The following is a 6049-nucleotide window of genomic DNA, read 5'->3' on the forward strand; positions in this document are numbered from 1 at the left end:
AGTTAGAGGTGTCCAGAGCTCTTAAGCACACTCTTTTTGCTTTGGATCACGACTTTAACCACTCAGTCTCAAGCTTTTCACTTGGACCTGCATGCCACAAGCACATGGTTAGGGACAGCTTAATTTAGCCGCTTAGGCCTGGATTTTATTTCCTTGGGCCCTCCTATCCATTGATGTTCAAAGCCTTGGATCCTTTTTACCCTTGCCTTTTGGTTTTAAGGGCTATTGGCTTTTTCTACTTGCTTTTTTTTCCGCTGCTTTTTCTTGCTTCAAGAATCAATTTTATGATTTTTCAGATCATCAATAACATTTTTCTTGTTCATCATTCTTTCAAGAGCCAACAATTTTAACATTCATAAACAACAAGATAAAAAATATGCACCGTTCAAGCATTCATTCAGAAAACAAAAAGTACTGTCACCACATCAATATAATTAAACTAATTTCAAGGATGAATTCGATACTCATGTACTTCTTGTTCTTTTGTATTAGAAACATTTTTCATTTAAGAAAGGTGAAGGATTCATGGAATTATTCATAGCCTTAAGACATAGACACTAGATACTAATGATCATGTAATAAAGACACAAACATAGACAAACATGTAGTATAAAACTGAAAAACAGAGAGATAAGAACAAGGAAGTTAAGGAATGAGTCCACCTTAGTGAGGGTAGCGCCTTCTTCTTGAAGGACCAATGGTATTCTTGAGCTCCTCTATGTCTCTTCCTTGCCTTTGTTGCTTCATCCCTAGTGATTTTGCTGCTCCTATCCTTAGTTGCTCCCAATAGTTATGTGGAGGAAAATGTATCCCTTGAGGTATCTCAGGGATTTCTTGATGAGGGAATTCCTCATGCTCTTATTGAGGTCCATGAGTGGGCTCTCTTGTTGTGCAGTCAAATGCTCTACTACTGAGCTGTGGACCCTTGATATAAATCTCTCCATCTCCTATGACTCGGAGGTGTAAGCTTTTGTCTTCCCTTTCCTCTTTCTAGAGGTTTCTCTGGCCGTAGGTGCCATAAATGGTTATGGAAAAACAAAAAGCTATGCTTTTACCACACCAAACTTAGAATGTTGCTCACCCTCAAGCAAAAGAAGAAAGAATAGAAGGAGAAGAAGAAGATATGGAGGAGAGGGAGAGAAGTGTGGTTTCGGCCAAGGGAGGTAAGAGAGGGTTGTGTTGTGTGAGAATGAAGAAGGAAGTGGGGTAGGTGGGAATCCTGTGGGGTCCACAGATCCTGAGGTGATCCTGTGGGGTCCACAGATCTTGATGTGTCAAGGATTTCTCATCCCTGCACCTTTTAGGCGTGTAAAACGCCCTCTATAGGCAATCCTAGCATTTAACACCAGACTGCAGCTTATTTCTGGCATTAAACGCCTAAATGTAGCCTATTTCTAGTGTTTAACGCCAGCTTGATGCTTGTTTCTGGCGTTAAATGCCAGCTTGGTGCTTGTTTCTGGCGTTAAACGCCAGACAGATGCTTGTTTCTAGTGTTTAAAAGCCAGACAGCTCTTCCTCCAAGGTGTGCTGTTTCTTCTGCTATTTTTTATTCTGTTTTTAATTTTTGCAGTTGTTTTGTGACTCTACATAATTATAAACCTAATAAAACATAAAAAAACAATAGAAATATAGATAACTAAAAATTGGGTTGCCTCCCAATAAGCGCTTCTTTAATGTCAATAGCTTGATAGTGAGCTCTCATGGAGCTTCACAGATGTTCAGAGCATTGTTGGGACCTCCCAACACCAAACTTAAAGTTTGAATGTGGGGGTTCAACACCAAACTTAGAGTTTGGTTGTGGCCTCCCAACACCAAACTTAGAGTTTGACTGTGGGGGCTTTGTTTGACTCTGTATTGAGAGAAGCTTACGTGCCTCTTTTCCATGGTTTCAGAGGAAGATCCTTGAGCTTTAAACACAAGGTAGTCCCCATTCAATTGAAGGACTAGCTCTCCTCTGTCAACATCAATCACAGCTCCTGCTGTGGCTAGGAAGGGTCTTCCAAGAATGATGGATTCATCCTCATCCTTCCTAGTGTCTAAGATTATGGAATCATCAGGTATGTAAAGGCCTTTAACCTTTACCAACACGTCCTCTACCAATCTATAAGCTTGTTTTAGTGACTTATCTGCCATCTCTAATGAGATTCTTGCAGCTTATACTTCAAAGATCCCCAGTTTCTCCATTACAGAGAGTGGCATAAGATTTATACCTGACCCCAGGTCACACAAAGCCTTCTCAAAGGTCATGGTGCCTATGGTACAGGGTATTAAGAATTTACCAGGATCTTATTTCTTTTGAGGTAGAGTTTGCTGAACTCATGTATTTAGTTCACTAATGAGCAAGGGAGATTCATCTTCCCAAGTCTCATTACCAAACAACTTGGCATTCAGCTTCATGATGGCTCCTAGATATTAAGCAACTTACTCTTCAGTTACATTTCATCCTCTTCAGAGGAAGAATAGTTCTCAGAACTCATGAATGGCAGAAGGAAGTTTAATGGAATCTCTATGGTCTCTATATGAGCCTCAGATTCCTTTAGGTCATCAATAGGGAACTCCTTTCTGTCTAGAGGACGTCCCATGAGGTTTTCCTCATTGGGATTCACGTCCTCCCCTTCCTCTTTGGATTCGGCCATTTTGATTATATCAATGGCCTTGCACTCTCTTTTTGGATTCTCTTCTGTATTGCTTAGGAGAGTACTAGGAGAAGTTTCAGTGATTTTCTTACTCATCTGCCCCACTTGTGCCTCCAAATTTCTAATAGAGGACCTTATTTCATTCATGAAACTTAAAGTGGCCTTAGATAGATAAGAGACTATATTTGCTAAGCTAGAGGGGCTCTGCTCAGAATTCTCTGTCTGTTGCTGAGAGGATGATGGAAAAGGCTTGCTATTGCTAAACCTGTTTCTTCCACCATTGTTATTATTGAAGCCTTGCTTCTGTGGATCCTTCCATGAAAAATTTGGATGATTTCTCCATGAAGGGTTATAGGTGTTGCCAAAGGCTTCACCCATGTAATTCACCTCTACCATTGCAGGGTTCTCAGGATTATAAGCTTCTTCTTCATATTGCAGGGTTCTCAGAATCATAAGCTTCTTCTTCAAAAGATGCTTCTTTAGTACTGTTGGATGTATTTTGTAATCCATTCAAATTCTGAGAAATCATATTGACTTACTGAGTCAACATTTTATTCTGAGCCAATATGACATTCAGAGCATCAATTTCAAGAACTCCCTTCCTCTGAGGCGTCCCATTACTCACAGGATTTCTCTCAGAGGTGTACATGAATTGGTTATTTGCAACCATGTCAATGAGTTCTTGAGCTTCTGCAGGCATTTTCTTTAGGTGAATGGATCTACCTGCAGAATGGTCCAGTGACATCTTAGAAAGCTTAGATAGACCATCATAAAATATATCTAAAATGGTCCACTCTGAAAGCATGCCAGAAGGACACTTTTTGGTCAACTGCTTGTATCTTTCCCAAACTTCATAGAGGGATTCACCATCTTTTTGCTTGAAGGTTTAAACATCCATTCTAAGCTTGCTCAGCTTTTGAGGAGGAAAGAACTTGGCCAAGAAGGCCGTGACCAGCTTATCCCAAGAGTCCAGGCTATCTTTATGTTGTGAGTCCAACCATGTTCTAGCTCTGTCTTTTACAGTAAAAGGGAAAAGCATGAGCCTATAGACTTCAGGATCTACTCCATTAGTCTTAACAGTATCATAGATCTACAAGAACTCAGTTAAAAACTGATAGGGATCTTCTGATGGAAGTCCATGAAACTTACAGTTCTGTTGCGTTAGAGCAACTAATTGAGGCTTCAGCTCAAAATTGTTTGCTCCAATGGCTGGGATTGAGATGCTTCTTCCATAAAAATTGGAAGTAGGTGTAGTATAATCACCAAGCATCCTCCTTGCATTATTGTTGTTGTCATTATTTTCGGCTGCCATCTCCTCTTCTTTTTCGAGAATTTTTGTAAGGTTTTCTCTGGATTGTTGTATTTTAGCTTCTCTTAGTTTCTTCTTCAGAGTCCTTTCAGATTCAGGATCTGCTTCAACAAGAATGTTCTTGTCCTTACTCCTGCTCATATGAAAAAGAAGGGAACAAAAAATAATAATAGGGATCCTCTTTACCACAGTAGAGAGATTCCTTTATGTGAGTAGAAGAAAATAAGAAAAAAATCCGAACACAGGTAGAGGGGAGAAGAGGGTTCGAATTTTGAATAGAAGAGAAGTGTTAGTAGATAAATAAATAAATAGAAAGAGATGAGAGAGAGAGAGAGTTTTCGAAAACTGTTTTTGAAAAAAAAAGTTAGTGATTTTCAAAAATTAAGAGAAGAAATACAATTAAAATTAAAATTTGAAACAATTAGTTAATTAAAAGAATTTTGAAAAAGAGTGAGGAATTTTCGAATATTAAAAAGAGAAAAGTGGCTAGGTGGTTTTGAAAAAGATAAGAAACAAATAAAAAGTCAATTAGTTAGTTGAAAAAGATTTGAAAATCAATTTTGAAAAGATAAGTAGTTAGAAAAGATTTTGAAATTGATTTAGAAAAAGATATTTTGAAAAGATATGATTGAAAAAGATATTTTGGAAAAGATTTGATTTTTTAAAATTAAAATTGATTACTTGACTAACAAGAAACTAAAAGATATGATCCTAAAATTTAAAGATTGAACCTTTCTTAACAAGAAAGTAACAAACTTCAAATTTTTGAATCAATCACATTAATTGTTAGTAAAGTTTTCGAAAATCATGAAATAAAGATAAGAAAAAGATTTTGAAAATCAATTTTTTTAAAATTTTCAAAAAATAGTAAGAAAAATGAAAAAGATTTGATTTTTGAAAAAGTTTTTGAAAAGATAAGATTTTTAAAATTGAAATCTTGACTTGACTAACAAGAAACAACTTATTTTAAAATTTTTTGACTAAGTCAACCCAAAAATTTCGAAAATTATGAGACAAATAAGGGAAAGATATTTTTTATTTTTTTTTGAATTTTTAATGATGAGAGAGAAAAACACAAATATGACCCAAAACATGAAAATTTTGGATCAAAACACATCATGCATGCAAGAACACTATGAATGTCAAGATGAACACCAAGAACACTTTGAAGATCAAGATGAACATCAAGACTTATTTTTGAAAAAAATTTTAAGAAAAGAAAAAACATGCAAGACACCAAACTTAAAGGTTTTTCATGTTTAGACACTATGAATGTAAAAATGCATAAGAAAAACAACAAAAGACACAAAACAAGAAAAATTAAAGATCAAACAAGAAGACTTACTAAGAACAACTTGAAGATCATGAAGAATGCAATGCATGAATTTTTCGAAAATTTTTAGAAAATTAAAAATATGCAATTGACACCAAACTTAAAATTTGACTCAAGACTCAAACAAGAAACACAAAATATTTTTAGTTTTTATGATTTTATTAATTTTTTGGATTTTTTCGAAAATTACTTTTTGGAAAACGAAAACAAAGAAAAATTTTGAAAGATTTTGAAAATTTTTTGAAAATAAAATAAGAAGAAAATTACCTAATCTGAGCAACAAAATGAACCGTCAGTTGTCCAAACTCAAACAATCCCCGGCAACGGCGCCAAAAACTTGGTGCACGAAATTATGATCATCAACAATGGCGCCAAAAACTTGGAGCTCTCAAACGTGAATCACACTTTGTCACAACTTCGCACAACTAACCAGCAAGTGCACTGGGTCATCCAAGCAATACCTTACGTGAGTAAGGGTCGATCCCACGGAGATTGTTGGTATGAAGCAAGCTATGGTCATCTTGTAAATCTCAGTCAGGCGGATTCTAATGATTATAATGGTTTTCAAAAATTATAAAATAAATAGATCATAAAATAAAGATAGAGATACTTATGTAATTCATTGATGGGAATTTCAGATAAGCGCGTGAAGATACTGTATTCCTTTTGAATCTCTGCTTTCCTACTGCTTTCATCCAATCATTCTTACTCCTTTCCATGGCAAGATGTATGTTGGGTTTCACCGTTGTCAATGGCTACCTCCCGTCCTCT

General features: G+C 36.1%; 1 non-coding gene across 1 annotated transcript; it reads left to right on the forward strand.

Annotated features, from left to right (window-relative positions):
* Positions 1-3439: 3439 nt before the first annotated feature.
* On the forward strand, positions 3440-3543 carry LOC127742159 (small nucleolar RNA R71). Its single transcript, XR_008003346.1, has one exon. It is a non-coding gene; the product is annotated as a small nucleolar RNA R71 (small nucleolar RNA).
* The last annotated feature ends 2506 nt before the right edge of the window (positions 3544-6049 follow it).

The sequence above is a fragment of the Arachis duranensis genome, chromosome 9 (genome assembly GCF_000817695.3).
Source record: "Arachis duranensis cultivar V14167 chromosome 9, aradu.V14167.gnm2.J7QH, whole genome shotgun sequence".
Classification (NCBI taxonomy): domain Eukaryota; kingdom Viridiplantae; phylum Streptophyta; class Magnoliopsida; order Fabales; family Fabaceae; genus Arachis; species Arachis duranensis.